Here is a 20,155-nt window from a genome sequence, read left to right as displayed (position 1 = left end):
GACGGCGCGGCGGCGAATGGGTTCGGGCGCCGCCATCTTCACGAGGACGAGGCTCGCCTCCTTTTCGAGGCCGAGTACCCGGTCCCGCCGGACATGCGGGTGCCCGGGGCTTGGAGGATCAGCGCCGACGGCGTGCCAGTGCCATCACCACCCACAAGGGCGGCGCGGCGTGCGGAGATCGCACGTATCCGCGCGTCCCTGCCGCGGGCGGCGAGGGAGGGGCCACGCTACGTCCCCGACAGCCCGCTCTGGGAGCCCTACTTCCGCCGCCGTCACGCCGAGCAACTCGAGGCCACCAACGGCGTCGTGCCCTCCGGCAGGCTCAACTCCGAGGGCCGGCGCCGGTGGTGGGGCGTGCCCGGCCGCACGTTGGAGGCCGTCCTCGAGTACATCGAAGGCGGCAACACGCCGCGCCTCGAGTACCCCGCTCCCCCGTCCTTCTCACACCGCCGTGGGAGCTCCTGGACGCCGAGGCGCATGGAGCGGCCCGGGGCGTCCTCCTCCTCGTCCGGCCGCTCGTCGGGCTCTCCCTGCCTCCGCCCCATCAAGCCGGAGCCCCAAGACACGCCTGTCAGCGCGCGCACCCGCAGCTCCAGCGGCCGCATCGGCGATTCCACCCCCCTCCGGCCGCTTCGTCCTCGTCGAGCCCAAACCGGAGCCCGGCCTCCCCGCGGAGTACGAGGAGATAGCCCGACGCGGCTTCTCCGACGAGGACGCCCTGCTGAAAGATCGTGGATGTCGCCTAGAGGGGGGGGGTGAATAGGCGTTTAAAAATAATTACGGTTTAGGCTTGAACAAATGTGGAATAAACCTAGCGGTTAATTTTCCGAGCACAAAGCCTAAAACAACTAGGCTCACCTATGTGCACCAACAACTTATGCTAAGAAAGATAAGCAACTATGTGATAGCAAGATATATGACAAGAAACAATATGGCTATCACAAAGTAAAGTGCATAAGTAAAGGGCTCGGGTAAGAGATAACCGAGGCACGAGGAGACGACGATGTATCCCGAAGTTCACACCCTTGCGGATGCTAATCTCCGTTTGGAGCGGTGTGGAGGCACAATGCTCCCCAAGAAGCCACTAGGGCCACCGTAATCTCCTCACGCTCTCGCACAATGCAAGATGCCGTGATTCCACTAAGGGACCCTTGAGGGCGGTCACCGAACCCGTACAAATGGCAACCCTTGGGGGCGGTCACCGAACCCGTACACTTTGGCAACCCTTGGGGGAGGTCACCGGTACCCGTCAAATTGCTCGGGGCGATCTCCACAACCTAATTGGAGACCCCGACGCTTGCTCGGAGCTTTGCGCCACAATGATTGAGCTCCGAACACCAACAACCGTCTAGGGAGCCCAAGCACCCAAGAGGAACAAGCTCAAGGGTACCAAGCACCCAAGAGTAATAAGCTTCTCAACTTGTAACTTCCACGTATCACGTGGAGAACTCAAACCGATGCACCAAATGCAATGGCAAGGGCACACGGAGTGCCCAAGTCCTTCTCTCTCAAATCCCACCGAAGCAACTAATGCTAGGGAGGAAAATGAGAGGAAGAACAAGAAAGAGAACACCAAGAACTCCAAGATCTAGATCCAAGGGGTTCCCCTCACATAGAGGTGAAAGTGATTGGTGGAAATGTGGATCTAGATCTCCTCTCTCTTTTCCCTCAAAAACTAGCAAGAATCCATGAAGGGATTGAGAGTTTAGCAAGCTCGAAGAAGGTCAACAATGGGGGAAGAACACGAGCTCAAAGGATAAGGTGCAAAGGGGAAGAAGGCCCCCTTTTATAGGAGGGGGAAAATCCAACCGTTATCCCCCACTCAGCCCCGCAGAGAGCGGTACTACCGCGGAGGCAGGGCGGTACTACCGCTCATAAGCGGTACTACCGCTCCCCTTCAGCGGTACTGCCGCGACAGAAGAAAAGGGGCTGGGGCTGGGACCCAGAGCGATACTACCGTGGAGGCAGGGCGGTACTACCGCTAATAAGCGGTACTACCGCCACTACTCCCGCAGCAAGTGCCGCAAAACCCGACACGAGAAAAAGCGCACTCGAGACGAGGCGATAGGAGCACGGAGCCGCAACGGTACTACTGCTGAGACCATCAAGCGGTACTACCGCTCCGAGGAGTGGTACTACCGCTGTGGCCCGCGGTACTACCGCTGCGGAGCGGTACTGCCGCTTGTGACTCCTCAGCGGTACTACCGCTGGGTACCACGGTACTACCGCTGGGACCCTGACAAAAACCACACTCAAGAAAATCAGAACTGCCAGAACTTCTGCATATGAGCTCCGAATTGAGCAAACTCAAGCTTGTTGAAAACAAGACGACAAGTAGCATCAAAACAGCGACTGGTTATAGTAAGAAGAGGCAGGGGAGGAATGCCAACAAATAGAGGAGTGAAACCTCCAACCGAGAAGAACCGGCAAAACCTCCAACATTGAAAACATCATAGAAGAAGCATGCGAACTCCGTTTTCGATGAACTCAAGCTTGTCATCAAGATGACCATAAGCTCTAAGACTCACAAAGAGAACCAAACAAGAACCAAGAAAGATGATGCAAGGATGCAATGGTTTGAGCTCTCTACGAACGATACGATCAAGCTACTCATCGAGAGCCCCCCTTGATAGTACGGCAATCGATCCTATAACCCGGTCTCCCAACTACCATCATGAGACCGGTAAAATAGAAAACCTATCAAGGGCAAACCTTTGCCTTGCACATGGTCCACTTGAGCTAGATGATGACGATCTTGACTTACTCAAGTTGGACCACCTTTCTTGATTGTGTTGGCACGATGAAGACTAGATGATTGCTCCCCCATAGACCACTATGGGTGATCCACTCTTCGGCACATCTTCACAAGTCAATTGTCACCATAATGGCCGGCAAGCTTCAAGCACTTGATCTCTTCGCGATGATCCACTTGAACTTGCACACGGCAATCTTGATGACGATCACCACTTGATGTCATCCTCTCCATGGGTTGAGAGATATCTTCCTCTTGACACAAGCCCATGAACATGTACCTAACCCCACGTAGAACTCTCACATAGACCATGGGTTAGTACACAAAGCACAATGGACAATGCTTACCAAACCATGGGATCACTTGATCCCTCTCGGTACATCTTCTATGCTTTGTGAGTTGATCAACTTGATTCACTCTTGACTTAGTCTTGATCAACCTTGAATCTTTCCAACTCTCTTCGTTTGGATGATGTCTTGAAGGTAAACATGAATGATCACACAATCTTCTTCTTCAAGACATGCTTGCAATAAGCTCAACTCTCAAATGACCAATCTTTGGATAATTCCTTAAATAGCACCTTGGTCGACACAAACTTTTCTTGAAACCAACACATGTACTCCAAGAAAAGCCTATGGACAAAACCTTCAAATATAACTCAAGGCAACCATTAGTCCATAGAGATTGTCATCAATTTCCAAAACCAAACATGGGGGCACCGCATGTTCTTTCACCTGCAGTGGGCGCGGGACGACTACCTCCGCGACGAGATGGTCCGGCAGCGCCGGGCCCTGGAGGAGATCGCCGCCCGCAAGCGTGGGCGCGAGGACGAGCACGACATCGTGATCCTCGACAACAACGACGACGAGGACGCCCCCGGACCGTCCAACCCGCCGCGCCAACCGGGGGAGGGATGCAGTAGGGACGGCGGCAACGACTACACGCGGTTCTACCGCCTCCTCGGCATGTAGAACTGCAAAGGCGGGCGGCGTGGAGCGGCGAGGTAGACGGCGAGGAGCGGCGATGGAGATGGCGGGGCAGCCCGTAGTAGATTTTTCTTTTTTTGTAAAATATATTTAAATTTGAACAAACTCTTCGATGTTTACGTTAAATTTAAGCCGTGTTTACGCCGTATTTAATTTTTTTCAAAAAAAACATGGACACCGCGACTGGGGGCATCACGCCCCCAATGCGCAGTTTAGCGCCGGGCGCACGCGACGACGCCGCCGACCCGCCCTCGGCCGAGCCCAGGCACCTCGGCCGACGTGTCCCTCCGCGCGCCACCCCCGCTGTCCAGCCGCCGGCGCCGGCGCAGCAGCTGGTGTGGGTGCGCCGAGGCGAGGCTAGCTAGCCACTCCAAGCATGGTCGCCTGATCTCAAACGATGCAAGTTGCTGCTACGCGTGTGGGCTCCTGCGCTTTGTTGGTTTGCTCGTTCCCGGGTCTTACACGTGAGCTTGATTTAGTGGCTAGAATTTGTAGTTAACTGAAGATTCAGACAGAATTAATTCAGGTGTTGTGTTATACTGTGGGCTGATTAGAGAAAATGCCAGGGTTTTTATCGTAAAAATGCGTGCGATGACCGGGCCAGCCACCTTGCTGCCACTTGTGCAGCTGTCATTGGCCTGGGACTAAAACGTCACATGCAGTGCAATTTGGAGTATCGTGGGGTTGAGTTTTTTAATTTTAAGACTAAAATATCACATATTGTGCAAGTTAGGGTATTTGGAATGCTTTTACCTCATAAGTAAATCTAAGGGAACTGTTATGCACTCGTGGAGAGTCCATGGTCTGTTTTCATCAAGATTGGTGCGTCATCGGCGGGTATATACACGGTAATCCTTTCTCGCAGCTATATCTAGAAATATGATCTGACACAAGTCAGACAATGTCAGCCTTTTACAGAAGAGAGAGGGAGAGTTTTTTTTTGAGCAGGAGAGAGGGAGAGTTAGAGTGGAGTGAAAGACCTGTGCATGCATGCATTCTTTCCCCCACAAACGAACATGCATTTAATTTCATCCTCATATTTTAAATAATTGATATCTTTTGAACCAAATGCCCATTTTTGGAACTTTTTTATATATTTGAATCCGCGGTCACAAGACCTTAAGAACATGATCAATGTTGGAAAAATTTGAACTACTATTTATTTTAAAGTGAATCCAATTGTTTCCCTATTTTATAAAAAGTGATTCGTACTACACTGTTTCAAAAGACATTATATTTTCAAAAGACCCATTTCAATTATATCGAAATACCCATTTCAATTATTTGAAAATGCCAATCTCGTAATTTATTTCTAAAAGACCAATTCCCATTATTTTGAACTATCGATTTCAGTGATTTCAAAAAAATCATTTCAATAATTTTGAAAGACCCACTTCAGTTATTTCAAAGGGCCATTTCAATTATATCGAAAAAATCACTCACTTAGAAACATATTTCTAAAACCTGGTTTCATTCATCTCGGAAAGTGATTTCAAATGTTTCATATCACAAACTTCACTCATTTTAGGAAACAGATTTTGCGCATGTTTGAAAACTGATTTGACTCATTTATTTCATTTCAAAAAACTGAGTTCACTCATCTCCAAAAACTTGTTTTGCTTCATAGAAAAAAATACTCACTGTTTTAAAATCCACTCCTTTTAAAAAACATTTTTAGTTTTTTAAAATGGATTTCCTCAATTAAAAAAATATTTCACTCACTTTGAAAAACAGATCACAAGTTCAGTCGGTTCGAAGAACTGGCTTCACTCATTTCATAAAACTGATTTCATTCAATAAAAAATTCATTTCACCTTCTTAAAAAAACAATTTCACTCATTTCAAAATACTGATGTTACTCATTTCAAAAAAATAATTTCACTTAGTTGTGAAAACATATTTCACTAATTTCATATACAATTTCACTCAACAACAGAAAATCATTTCACTCGTTTAGGGAAACGATTTACTCATTTCAAAGCACATATTTCAGTCATTTCAAGAACTGGTTCACTCATTTAAAAAAATCGATTTCACCCATTTTGAATTAACAAGACATGTTTGAATTCTTTGAGATAATTGAAATATATGAAATGATGGAAAGTAGTGTTTTGAACTAAGTGAAATCGATGAAATGAGTAATTTTTTGAAATATGTGAAACATGTTGTTTTTAAAGCTAGTTTAAATATATTCAAGATTGACCTTGTTCTAAAGATCTTGTTGCAAGGAATTTGAATATATGAAAAATTCAATAACAGAATTTTAGTGTGAAAGGCAGTGACCATCTAAAATTATAAGCTAAAATAAAATCTATGGATTGGTCGGGAGGAAGAGAGAGGAGACATGTTGCATGCCTGCGTACACTCCACTGACAGAAGTAGTACTTTTTGTTGACATGGCCCCATTCAAAGCACATTTGTTTGACTATAATGGAGATACGAAAATACGGGCTGCCACAATACATCGTTATACACTTATACATATGGATGAGCCCCGTTACATATGGATTTCAAAGCACCGATAGGTATCTCATCTGTTAGAAACACCTTTGCGTATCTCACAATCTCTCCAAGTGTAAAGTGTTGGAATTTTACTCCCATAAGGTCAAAATCGACCAGGATCATGCCAATTTCAGTGGTTAAAACGTTAAGATGTGACTCTGCCAAAGGTATGAAACGGATTTCACTCCGCTAAAGTAGATTATATTTATTAGACAATATAAACAGGGCCAGATAATATTAACGATGCTTATTACAACTTACAACAAAATAACATACATAACAGATCCACACATGATACATTTCCGCAAAACACCAACAATACTTATTTTTCTTCACAACATACCCATGCTTATTTGTTCGGCAAATTAACTGGACGATGTTGAGACTTGCATGGGCTTTTATTCCAGTTGGCTAATTACAAGCTAGCTTAGCCAATCTTGGGAACCTCCGCCACTGTGTCGACCCAGACGCGGACGCGGTTCAGATCGACCTCCTGTGTCACAACACTTCCTACCGGGACAATGACAACTTTGAGGTCCGGTCGGTCCGCCTTGATCTTCTCCTCCGCCTCCTTGATCGTGCGCCCGACCAGCTCAGGCCACTCCGTCTTGGGATTGGCACCGTCGCATGGCTTGCTCATGGTGGGAATGAAATTGGGCAAACGCCTGCAAGGAATATAGTGCTTCGTGGTCAACATCAGGCAAATGAATTATCTGTTCCCAGTCACTCAACTTTTAGCCTTGGTCACAACTTTTAGCCTCTTTTTTGTACTCTTTTTCTATCTAAATTTGTACAGTATTAGCAGTCTCATAGTAGTAGAAAAGGAGAAGATAACGAATAATATGGAAATAAAGGAAATGGCTAATATGAATTTTTGATCATTTGCTAGAGATGCCCATGAGTACGGGCGACAAATTTCATAGACAATGGTACATGACAAATGATATGGTAAACTGGAGGAATAGATAGAACACGGATCTTCTCGAAAAAGAGGGAGGAATGACATGGTACTTACCACGACCTCTATGCACTTCTATGTGATTTGATCGTTCCTAGCACCGGCTTGCTTTCCAGATGTAGATGTCTTGATGAAGCGGCCATGTATTTATAGGCAACGCTAAGTAAATAAAAGAGAGAGTTTCAAAGCCGTGTCTACGCAAGCTTCTCACCGCAACCACACATTCACGTGCATGTTCGAGATATTGCTATTGTCAACTTTTCAGGCCCCGCAATCCCGCGCACGTGGATACGTGTAGATATGAAGGTTTGACCAAAACCTTATCATCTTGTAGTAGTCTATGAATAAAAATATAACCAACTTGCAAAGATATTTCAGAGGATGCAACGATCAAGCGATGGGTATGATGAGAAAAAGAGAACATGTGTGCGCTCGGCTCGTTGTGGCGTATGACATGTTCGTGAATAATCCGTCAAAATCCGAAATCTGGTCGAGGAGTGCAGCTTTGGTTTGCCATTTTATTTTTTGGTTTCTTTGCCGTTAAGTTTAGGAATTGAAAAACTAGTTGATTTAGATCGTGATGGCGACATGAGACCGTCCTCCATCCAAGTGATGCGGCGCCACACACTCTACTCCATAGTTGTCTACTTCGACCAATCTTCGCCAACGACATCTCAACAACATCACTTCTGCAACAGCCACGACGTCTTCTTGATCAGTATGGGCGACGAGATCTGATCCACTCTTTAATTATGGTTGAATGCCTGCTATTTTAATTTTTTTCCCGTTTATTACTTATTTCTTGACTACCACCAGGTAACCACCACTTTTCTTTTACTTATCTGAACCTATTACCTATATCAATACTCAGTCATAATCCCTACTAACAAATTATATCAGGGTAAAATATTTTTGCTGGAGATTGCCTCCACCCCTCTACACATGTGGGTATCAGAGTGACATGCTATGATTTTGTAGGACCGTGTGCTATGGACAAGAGGTGAAGGGATGAATACTCACATAAAATATTATATCCTCAAATTTTAGTTGGCAAGTAATAAGATTTTGTACTTGGTTTCTTAGGAGAACCTACTCAAACATGTCTACAACAAAGTATGAATTTGGAAGGTAAACTTGCAAGAAATGTAGGACTAAGGGAAAAGAGATAGCAAATACAGTTGACACGACGATGTTTTTCCAAGATTCCTATCCTACTCCTCATTGGTGGAGGTTCGGACACAAAGTCCTAAGACCACAAAGGTCTTGACAGTGTCTACAACTAAAATCCCACAAGGACCATGATACCACTAAGGTCAAAGTCCCACTTAGAATTAATCTTGCATGAAGAATGTGACCATCGAGCCTTGTACAAACTCTTGATTTCATCACAACCTTGAAGGCTCTCAAGTGACTCCTAATCACCTAGCGGGTGCACATCCTCGAAGACTAAAAGGCAAAGCAAAGTCAATTGCATGAGGTCCTGAAAAGATCTTCAATCAACTCTCTCAAGAACTCATATGATCTCTCTCTCTCTCTCACACACACAGATGCTTGAAGCAAAGAGAGAGGGAGTATGAAAGATGGATTCAAGAAAGGGAGGAGCTTGGCTATCAAACTCTCAATTTTCCGCCATGAAAACATTCTCAAATTGGCCCACCCACTCAAGAGTTTGGGGGGGGGGGGGTTCTATTTTCAGAGAAAGTGGAAAACTTATTGTTACACTTAAAAATTTAACTAGTCGAAGTGCTCATGGTACTACTAGACGTTTTCAAAGTTTGAGCGGTCAGGTGGGAAATAAAATATTCATGGAAATGCGCGGTACTCGGCGGTACCTAGCCGTCCAGTAAGACTCTCAAAGAACCAAATATGAACATGTATCGGAAGATAGAAAGTTCGGAAGTATCGGACCTATTCTGAGTCGATGGGCTGAAGCAAACCGAGAGGTTCACAGAAGTGTAGGAAACAGTTAGACTTGGAGGTGCTAGAGGTAATAGAAATGGTCTCAACAAAACACAACTCCAGGGTACTGCAGAAAAATCTTCACGGTGCACGAGAAAAATCTTGGCATCCAAAGAAAACTTAGTGAACTTCGTTCGCTCAGCAGAAGCACTCATTCCTCATAGAGTCGGTAGTGTCGCATAGGAAATACTCTGAACTACCATGGAAGATGAAAACTTGAGAAATTGGGTGGAAGGAGTGAAGGGATTTGGTTTAGGATCTTCACATAGAGTTTAGTAGTAGTTAATTTTTACATGTCCCTCTTGATAGTACAGTTGCCCTTAAATTTAACATGAATCTTTGATCCACTAAAACCCTATAAATTACACACTCTAAGCTCAAAGGGCCAACCATTTGTTAGCACAAAAACTAGCAGTCACCAATGATGTCCCACTCACCAATATGAATCAAGTTCCTGAAAGACTTGATAAAAAATTTGTCCTCTTAATTTTTTTGTCATTAATCACTAAAATCTAATGGTTCTTAATATGCACTTTTATATATTATATTAGGCTAAGTGTGCACGATTGGCCTCCTTTACCTCATGTCATGGAAATTGAGTCTGGCCCTTATTTGCTACTTAATCCCCTGGTTACCTGGTTCAATCCCTTAAAAATGATGTATGTTAAGGCTTGCTATTTTTTTCCTTATGCACTTGATTATTGTGGAGTTGTGGAAACATTCAGCTCTGTCGGCGCACCCAGTTGTGCGATATGAATAAAGTGATCGTTCAAGCAACTAACCTTACAAGGAAAAGGGATATGTAAGGTAACCCCTTTTCAACTTCTACCTCTAACTCTTTTGTTGAGTGTCTGATCAGGAACTTATGCTTAGAGCCTCTTTGATGGTTATTAATATTCTCTTTGATGATTTTCCTCTGTGGAGTATGATAAATAATTTGAAGTTTCTTGGGATGTGCTAGCTGCTAAAATCGCAACAAACCATGTGAAAGATAACATCCTTTATATTCGAAATTATAATGACGATAAAACTCCATTAAATTTGCATTGGATCTCTTCTGAAGAAAATGATGGCACTAAGAATGAACAACCTTTTACTCTTGTTGATCTAGGAAAAAGAGGACGTCTTATACCAAAAGAACCGTTGTGGTTACTCGACTTCTAACCAGGAGCTAGAAGACTGCTCACATCTCTATCCAACCCCCTGATAAGAGCTATCAGAACAAGAAATATGCCCAAAAGATTTGTCCAGGGGAGGGTAACAAGGTTATGTCTTCCTGCCTCGCTGAACTTATTAGAAATCATACCGTGCATATTATTGGCCCTCAAGAAGAATTCATAGATCATGTCCTAATGCTGAAGTAGATTATATTTCTTGAACAATAAACAGTGGCTCGACAATATTACTGATGCTTACAACTCACATACAAAACAACATTACATAGCACATCCGTACATTTTTCAGACTGTACCCATGCTTATTTATTCGGCCAATTAACTGAACAAAGTGGAGACTTGCATGGGCCTTTATTCCAGTGATAGGCTAATTAAGCTAGCTTAGCCAATCTTGGGAACCTCCGCCACCGTGTCGACCCAGACGCGAACGCGGTTCAAATCGACGTCTGTTGTCACAAAACTTCCTACCGGGACAATGATGACTTTGAGGTCCGGCCGGTCCGCCTTGATCTTCTCCTCCGCCTCCTTGATCGTGCGTCCGACCAGCTCAGGCCACTCTGTCTTGGCGTCGCATGGCTTGCTCATGTTGGAAAGAAATCGTACAAATGCCTACAAGTAGTAGTGCTTCCTGGTCAGCATCAGCTTAATGAATTTTCAGTTCCCAATTAACTAGGCTTCACTTTTAGCTAGCCACAACTCAATCCAGCAGCTGGTATTCAGCTTAACTTTTTTCCTTTATAAGTTTGCATAAGTACTGGTACTTGTTTGGAGCATGCATGTAAAGGAAACACTTTCTTATAGTAGAACTAAAATCATGACAAGTATTTTTAAATGGAGGGAGTACAAAAAGGAGAGAACATAGTGAATAATATGAAAAGAGAGAAAACAATGGATAATATGAATTTCTGATCATGTTGCTAGAGATGCCCGCGACAAATGACATTCCTAACGGAAGAATAGACAGGATGACAATGATCTTCTCAGAAAAAAGGGGACGAATGACATGGTACTCACCACCAGCTCTATCTAGCTCTATGTGATTTGGTCGTTCCTAGCACTGGCTTGCTTTCTACTTTCCAGATGTCGATTTGGATGAAGTCGCCCTGTAATTATAGGCAATGCTAAATAGATAAAAAAGAGGTGTTTCGAAGCCGTGTCTGTGCAAGCTTCTCACGGCAACCACACACATTCACGTGCATATTCAAGATGTTGCCATTGTCAACATTTCGGGTCCCGCAATCCCGCGCACGTTGATACGTGTAGATATGAAGGTTTGACCAAAACCTTATCATCTTGTAGCAGTGAATACATAAAAATACAACCAACTTGCAAATATATTTGAGACAATGCGACGAAGCAACAACTAAGTGATGGGTACGAGGAGAGAAAGAGAACAACATCACACGCGCACCATCCTCGCCTTGTCGGGGGGGGGGGGGTTGCAAGATGCGCATCACTACCAGGATTTACCCAATTGCCTACGGCCGTATCTATGCCGACGGGGCCGTCGGCATAGATGGATATATCCCGACGGCCTAGGTCAGGCCGTGGGCGTAGCCAAGCCGTCGGCATATATCCATCTATGCCGACGAGGGCCGTCGGCATAGTATGACTGTCGGGACCGCTCGAGGTACGCCTACGATGGCCGTCGGCATATCAGCGGTCGTCGGCAAAGCCCGGGCCCGGCTACACGGTTAGCGATGACCGTTTGATGGCGTTGGCCCTACGCCGACAGGTGCTAACGGCGGCCATCGGCATAGCTATGCCGATGACAAAGCCGTCGGCATAGATTTGCTGACATCATCGATCCGCGCCGTGTCCACATCATCGATCCGAGGCCGAGGAGGGCCCGACGGGTGGCAGAGCTATGCCGACGGCCCTAGCCGTAGGCATAGGCCTAGCCCATGGCCTGTGACACGTCATCGACCCGCGTGCTTCGTCACCTCATCGATCCAGGGCATCGCCGACCCGTGGGTGCAGCTATGTCGTCATAGATTTTGTGCCTATTTTTCCCAATTTTATTTCTTTTTTGTTTCAAAACATAAATGTGTCTTATCTAAACAAAAAACATACCTAAATTATATATCATTTGCCCCCCCCCCTCACGGACGTCGCTGCCGCCGTGTCACCGTGGGGGGAAATGGTCAACACGGAGGGAATCTGGTTAGACGGGACTGGGTACCTGGGGAGTAGCTTACACGCCAGGTCTTGTGGTGGGCCCTCCTACGCATGTAGAAGCGTGGTGGCAGGCGCAAGCACCCGGCTATATACCTGCTCTATATCTGATATTTGATATGATTTGAATTGAATTGATTTGAAACAGAAAGCAGAACAAAACAGACAAAAACTATGCTGACGGCTTAGCCGTCGGCATAGAGTCCCCGAGAGTTACCAGTGACCGCCACGTGGAGCCTATGCCGACGGCCTAGCCGTCAGCGTAGCTACGGCCCAGGAGTTACAAGTGGCCGCCACGTGGAGCCTTTGCCGACGGCCTAGCCATCGGCATAGTTTTAACATATGCCGCCGTCGACATAGGCGCTACGTGGAGGCCACTAGTAACTCCTGGGCCGTAGCTACACCGACGGCTAGGCCGTCTGCTAGGCTGTCTACTAGGCTGTCGGCATAAGATATGCTGACGGCTAGGCCGTCGGCGTAGCTACGGCCCAGGAGTTGCCAGCGGCCGCCACATGTCGATGCTACGTCGCTTTGGACGGCGGCGCCGTCAGACGCCGTTGGCGTGGAATGTTGCCGGTGGTCTGGGCCGTCGGCATAGATGTACGGACGTCGTCGGGGTAGGCATCTATGCCGATGGGCCCCTGGGGTACGCCGACGTATATGTTGCCGACGGCCCTACGCCGACGGTGGCCGTTGGCATAGGTCTATCGCGACGGGAATCGGGCCTATGCCAATGGCCTGGGCCGTCCACATAGGGGCTCAGTGTGGTAGTGCATGAATGATTCGCCGAAATTTGGAATCCGGCCTAGGAGCGTTGCACAGCTTCATTTTGCCATTTTGTTCTTGGTTTCTTGGCTGTTAAGGCTAGGAGTTGAAAAACTAGTTGGTTTAGATTGTGATGTCGACATTAGACCGTTTTCTACGTGAGTCGGTGCCACACACCCTACTCTGTAGTTGTCTGTTTCAACCAGTCTTCGCCAACAACATCACTTCTGCACTAGCCACGACGACTTCTTCATCATTACGTGTGACGAGATCTGATCCACTCTTTAATTATGGTTGCTATGTGTGTGATGTTGTTGAACAAGCCATTTAATTCATCTAGTATGATGGAGATTTACATGTGAATAGTTGCTTTATTTATGAATTCTGGAATTAATCATGAAATTGTTTATTTTTTCAACAAATGTTACACCCTAGATGATGAGCTAACACACGCACGCAAGCAACACATGGTAAAGCTGGCAAAAGCAAGTAATAGCACATAGTAAAACTTTGGGAGACGAAATAAGTGTTGGAGATAAATTGTAGTATGAGGTTCACACTAATCTCTATTGAATAAGGAGACGAATGAACACCCAGTCTGAGGTTCACACTAATCTCTATTGGATAGAAGGAGACGAATGAACACCCTCATGAAAATGAACGTTTCTCGTAGACCCCCAAGAGACTTGGCTAACAAATGTCTCATCTCTCTCTTCACTAGCAGCAGTTCTTCAGGCGAACTTCAAACCCTGACAAATTTTTCGAGAGCACAAGTCCACAACTCGGAAGCTCAGGGTGACGCTTAATATCATCTATCCTCACAACCCCAAGAGTAATAAGATGCACAAGGGATCTAAAGGGGAATCACCTTTCACGCCTTTTGACTTGGTGGACGTATAGACCGGGATCTCTTCTACTCTCGTCACATGAACATATTTAGATACAGAAAAATCTTAGATACTACTCATGCCTGCCATTTTAATACGGTTGCCCTCTTTTATCACACATTTCTTGACTACCACCAGGCAACCACCACTTTTATTTACTTATTTGGAACTATCACCAATATGAATAGTCAATCATAATCCGTACTAACAAAGTATATCAAATAAATTCTTGTTATATCTGTGTTTAAGGTTGATGACTCAACTAATAAAGTCTTATCAAGATTTTCTTTTTCCCGTTGTGTAAAATACATATCAAGGTAAAATACTTCCATTGAAGACTGACATCCCCTACATTTGTGGGCATCAGAGTCCATCCTATGATTTCGTAGGACCGAGTGTTATGGACTAGAGGTGAGAGGATGAATACTCACATAAAAATTATATCCTCAAATTTTAGCTGGCAAGTAATGAGCATTTGTACTTGGTTTCTTAGGAGAATCTACCCAAACATGTATACAACTATCTATGAGTTCGGAAGGTAAACTTGCAGCAAAACTAGGACTAAGGGAAAAGAGATAGCAAATATAGTTGACACAATGATGTTTTTCCAAGATTCCTATCCTACTCCTCATTGGTGGAGGTTTGGACACAAAGTCCTAAGACCACAAAGGTCTCGACAACATCTCCAACTAAATCTCACTCTGGAGTTAATCTTGCACGAAGAAGGTGCTCATCGAACCTCGAATAAACTCTTGATTCTTCACAGCCTTGAAGGCTCTCAAGTGACTCCTAATCGTCTAAGAGGTGCATATCCTCGAAGACTAAAAAGCAAAGCAAAGTCGGACGAGGTCCTAAAAAGATCTTCAATCAACTCTCTCAAGAACTCATATGATCGATCTCTCTCTCTCTCTCTCTCTTACACACACACAAACATATGCTTGAAGCAAAGACAAATGGAGTCCGAAGGACAGGTTCAAGAAAGGGAGGAGCTTGATCATCAAGCTCTGAATTTTCTGCCATGAAAACACTCTCATGGTCACACTCAAATTGGCCGACCCACTCAAGAGTTGTGGGGTTCTATTTCTAGAGAAAGCAGAAAACTTAATGTTACACTTGAAAATTTTAACTAGCCCAAGTTTTCATGGTACTACTGGATTAGTTCTAAGTTTGAGCGGTCTCGTGGAAAACAAGATGTTCGTGGAAGTGTGCTGTACTCGGAGGTACCTGGCTATTCAGTAAGACTCTCAAAGAACCAAATATTCAAAGGCATCGGAAGATAGAAAGCTTGGATTTATTAGATCTATACTGAGTCGATAGGCTGAAGCAAACCAAGAGGTTCATAGAAGTGTAGGAAACAGTAAAACTTGGAGGTGCTAGAGCTAATAGAGATGGCATCAACAAAAACATAACTCCAGGGTACTGCACAAAAATCTCCATGGTACACGAGAAAAATATTGGCATCCAAAGAAAATTTAGTGAACTTTGTTCGATCAGCTGAAACATTCATTCCTCACAGAAAAGGTAGTGTCGCATAGGAAATACTCGAAACTACTGAGGAAGCCGAAAACTTAAGAAATTGAGTGGTTGGTGTGAAAAGCTTAGGGATTTGGTTTAGGAACTTGAGATCGAGTTCGGTAGTAGTTAATTTTTATTTGCCCCTCTCGATAGTACAGTTGCCCTTAAACTCAACATGAATTTTTGATCCACTAAAACCCTATAAATCACACACTATGATCTCAAAGGGACAACCATTTGCTAGCACAAAAACTAGCATTCACCAATGATGTTCCACTCAGCAATATAGACACTATAGAAATCAGGTAATTTGTCGTCTGTGGGGCTCTTTGTCGTCAGCATTTCGTCGGGCCTGACGGCAAAGACCACTTTTTGCCGTCAGACTTTTTGACGTCAACTACAATTAACAAAGAATGGCTGACAACAAAATAGACTTTGTCGTCTGTTTTTACTGAAGGCAAAGAAAGACTTTGTCGTCTTTTTTTTTCTGATAGCAAAGAGCTCACTTTGTCGTTTGTTTTTTTACTGACGACAAAGAAAGACGTTGTCATCTGTTTTTTAGGCTGTCAGCAAAGAGAAAGCACATCTCGCAGATAGATCATGTGGATCGATGATGTGGCAGGGGCAGCCACCCCCACCACGCACATGCCTGACCCTCCTCTCTCTCCTTTCTTTATTTCTCTCCCGAGCCTCCTCTCTATCTCCTTCCTTTCTCTGGCTTGAGCTCGAGGGGAAGCCGGCGAGCGGGGTTGAACGATTGTGAGGGCGGCCTATGCGTATGCCACGACGATGGTGGCGGCCTTGCGGGTTAGGGTGAAGACGACATCGACAGCACAGGCGAGCGGGGCCACACAGCGCGGGGACGGTGGTCGACACGGATTTCACGGTGACGACGGCCTCCTCGCGGGTGAGGGTGGGGACGACATCGGTGACACGGGCAAGCGGGGCCACACATTGCCAAGATGACGACCGGAGTGGACGCTGCCGTGATGGCGGCCTCCTCGTGGGTGAGGGCGGAGACAACATCGGCGGCGCGAGTGAGCAGAGCCGGGCGGTAGCAAGTGCGGCCAAGGCGGAGGCCGTGGCGACGGCGACCTCCTCGTGGGTGAGGGCAGAGGCATCGAGCGACCCTACAGCAAGGGCGTGGGCCGTGGAAGTGATGACAATGAGCGTCACGGCGGCGCCGGCCGATGGAGCTACGGGCAGCTGGTTCTTCTTAATATTTACCAATCTCTTTGCCGTCTGTGAATATTTGGCTGATGGCAAAGATATACTTTAGTTGACGGCAAAGACTTTGCCGTCTGTGGATATTCGGCTGACGGCAAAGTAGCTCTTCGCCGATTTCTAGCTGATGGCAAATTCTTTGTTGTCTGTTTTCAGGCCTTTGTCGCCTTTGTGTGGCTGACGGTAAATTAGCCGATTCCAGTAAACAAAGTTCCTGAATAGTTTTGATAAAACATTTGTCCTCTTAATTGTTTGTCATTAATCACCAAAATTAATGGGGCTTAAGACGCACTATTATATATCATGTTAGACTAAGTGTGCACGATTGGCCTCCTTTACCTCATGTCATGGAAATTGAGTCTGGAGCTTATACTTTTGTTACTTAATCCCCTGGTTACTTGGTTCAATCCCTTCAAAAATACTGTACATTTAAGGATGGCTATTTTTCGTCTTATGCACTTGATGATTGTGGAGTTGCGGAGAGCATTCGGTTTTGTTTGCGCACCTAGTTGTGCCATATGGATAAGGTGATCTATCAAGCAAATAACCTTACTTGGAAAGGGATATGTAAGGTAACCCCTTTTCAACCTCTACCCCTAACTCTTCTGTCGTGTATGCGATAAGAAACGTATGCTTAAAGCTTCTTTGATGGTTATTAACATTCTCTTTGATGATTTTCCTTTGTGAGGTATGTTAAATGATTTGAATCTGCTTGGGATGGGCTAGCTACTAAAATTGTAACTAACCATGTGAAAGATTACATCCTTTATATTAGAAAACCATAATGGCGATAAAACTCCCTTAAATTTGTGTGCGTCTCTTCCCAAGAAAATGACAATACAAAGAATGAACAACCTTTTATTCTTGTCGAGTCTAGGAAAAAGAGGACGTCTTATACCAACAGGATTGTTGTGGTTACTCGACTTATAACCAAGAGCCAAATGACTGCTGACATCTCTATCCAACTTCCTGATTGAGCATTTGAGCTATCAAAACAAGAAATATGCCCAATAGATTTGAATGATAGGTCTATTCTGGAACTACAGGGAAGGTAACAAGGTTATGTCTTCATGCCTCATTGAACTTATTAGAAAATCGTACCCTGCATGCATGGCCTTCAAGAAGAATTCACAGCTGGACCTGGGGTTGGGATGGTGTCCTCTTTGGCTGGCCTCGGGGCCACCCTTGTGGCGCACGATGACGCTCTTCAAGGATCTGACCCCGGGATGACGCAAGGTGTAGACGGCGGCCCGTAGGGTCGTTGCGTTGAGCATGTGGGGCTGCGGCGATGTGCTGGCCTTCCACGTGTGCGGTGTTGGCCGACATCGCTGCGATCTTTGGTTGGTGGTGGTGATATAGATCAGATCTGCCAGATGGTGGTGACTGTAGATTGCCCTGCAAGGACTTCCTATGGATCCACGACAGCGGAGGTCATCGAAAAGACTTCGGGAGGTTTTATCTCTTGATCTGGTGGATGACTTCAGTGATATGGTACAAATTACGGATGATGACTTGACGCAAAGGGTAAGTTGTAGAGTGGTGGCGATCAATTGTAGCTGCTGGGATTGCGGAAAGTGGGGGCGACGACACTTGTATGACTTGGATGGTGGTGTTGCGTGCACTAGGTCTCGAGCTCCGGGGTGAGAACCTAGGTCAGACCCGAGTGGTTACACCTGGCAATGGTGATGATTTTTTACGTCGTTACCTTGTTGAGGCATTGCTCGGTTTGCTTGGACTGGTTCTTCATGGTGAAAATTTAGATTCTGGCTTTTGTGGTTAGATCCGATGACGGCGGTGCTTGAGTGTCGCTCCCTTTCTGAAGATGTTGCTATTGAAGATCCTCGTTATCATTGTGGTGTCAATGGTTTGTGCGGATATGGTCTCAATTGTAGTTTGTCGATCACCGATCTGATCGTTTTGGGTTTTTTTTCTTTTTTTCCTTGCCGACACATAGCCTTTGGTCTTATGACTTTGCTAGTTGTCGGTGTGCGTGTGTGTTGGATTGGCTATGTGCATCCTAGTTATGCAAACGCCGGGTGTGTGCTCATTGTGTTATGTATTCTCTTGATGCTCAATTTTGAGCCAATAAAATTCATCCTTTGTCGAAGAAAAAAGAGTGAATTCCGGTTTTTACCCCCTATTTTGACTTTTTTGACACTAATTACCCCATTTAGCGGGATTTCATCCGTTTTACCCCATTTAGCACAAGTGTTGCCACAATTTACCCTCTTTTAAATTTTGCATGCGTTCTGACCTACGGGTCACAATTTGTCAGGTCTAGCTGGCATGCCACGTCAACGGGTTTTTTCTGTCTATTTTTCTCCCTACTAAACTCATTTTCGGTTTGAAGTATTCTGATGGGACAATTGTACTTGATCAGCATGTCATATTACCATTGAATAAATTATAGGAGAAATTGTTACCAATATAATCTAAAATCATGTATGCTTTTCTTCAGTTATCATATATGGCCTTAAGTATGGATGGTTCTGTAGATTAGATTAAAGTGATGTAAATATACTACTTTACTAACTCTGATGCACCTACATATCTAAATATCTAGGTAGCAAATATGTTGACTGAAGAGTATGTGTTGTTACTTGCTAGCTGTAAAGGAAGTTTGGATCTTTGTATCTTATGATGCATGCTGAAACGTGTTCGTTCACCGTATTAGAGTATATTATGATTGCAACCACTAATTCATTTTTCTTTTTCTTGCACAAAGCGGATGGCAACGGAGATGTAGAGTGTTAGGCATATTTTACATGTCCGTGGATACAAGAATCCAGAGCCAGAGATGATTGAGAGGTATTTCATTATTTATTTTGATATAAAAGAGAAGATGAAAGAATTGGGCTCCAACCCTTGGGACAGCGCTAATTATCAGAAGAAGGGGGCCAACGGGAACTCCATGATTGAGTTAACAGATGATGCAGGCATGGTGAACATGCTAGAGGAACTTGATGCTTATAAGAAAATCAATTTGAATGTTAATTGGGGGAGAGCAACACAAACGAGAAGCCATGGGAGGCGAGCGTGGCGCGCGGCCGACTTGGACGTTGGACGTGCCGCGAGCGACCTCCATCGGCTGAGCCGGTCAGAAGAAGCGGCGCTGCCCAGTTCAGCAGTGAGAAAAATAGCCAGGAAAAACCACTGACGTGGCATGCCAGCTGGACCCGACAATTGTGACCCACCAGTCAGAATGCTCAAAAAAATTAAACGGGGTAAACTGTGTCAACATTGTTGCTAAATGGGGT

General features: G+C 45.3%; 2 long non-coding RNA genes across 2 annotated transcripts; both read right to left on the bottom strand.

The window, feature by feature from the left end:
* Positions 1 to 6,799: 6,799 nt before the first annotated feature.
* Positions 6,800 to 7,457, bottom strand: LOC125536144. Its single transcript, XR_007294921.1, has 2 exons — positions 7,256 to 7,457; positions 6,800 to 6,905 (listed from the first exon to the last, which is right to left on the bottom strand). It is a non-coding gene; the product is annotated as an uncharacterized LOC125536144 (long non-coding RNA).
* Positions 7,458 to 10,507: 3,050 nt separating this feature from the next.
* LOC125541203 lies at positions 10,508 to 11,482 on the bottom strand. Its single transcript, XR_007297456.1, has 2 exons — positions 11,347 to 11,482; positions 10,508 to 10,941 (listed from the first exon to the last, which is right to left on the bottom strand). It is a non-coding gene; the product is annotated as an uncharacterized LOC125541203 (long non-coding RNA).
* Positions 11,483 to 20,155: the final 8,673 nt, after the last annotated feature.

Source organism: Triticum urartu, chromosome 2 (genome assembly GCF_003073215.2).
Source record: "Triticum urartu cultivar G1812 chromosome 2, Tu2.1, whole genome shotgun sequence".
Taxonomy (NCBI): Eukaryota; Viridiplantae; Streptophyta; class Magnoliopsida; order Poales; family Poaceae; genus Triticum; species Triticum urartu.
This window is presented reverse-complemented; position numbering and strand designations above follow the sequence as displayed.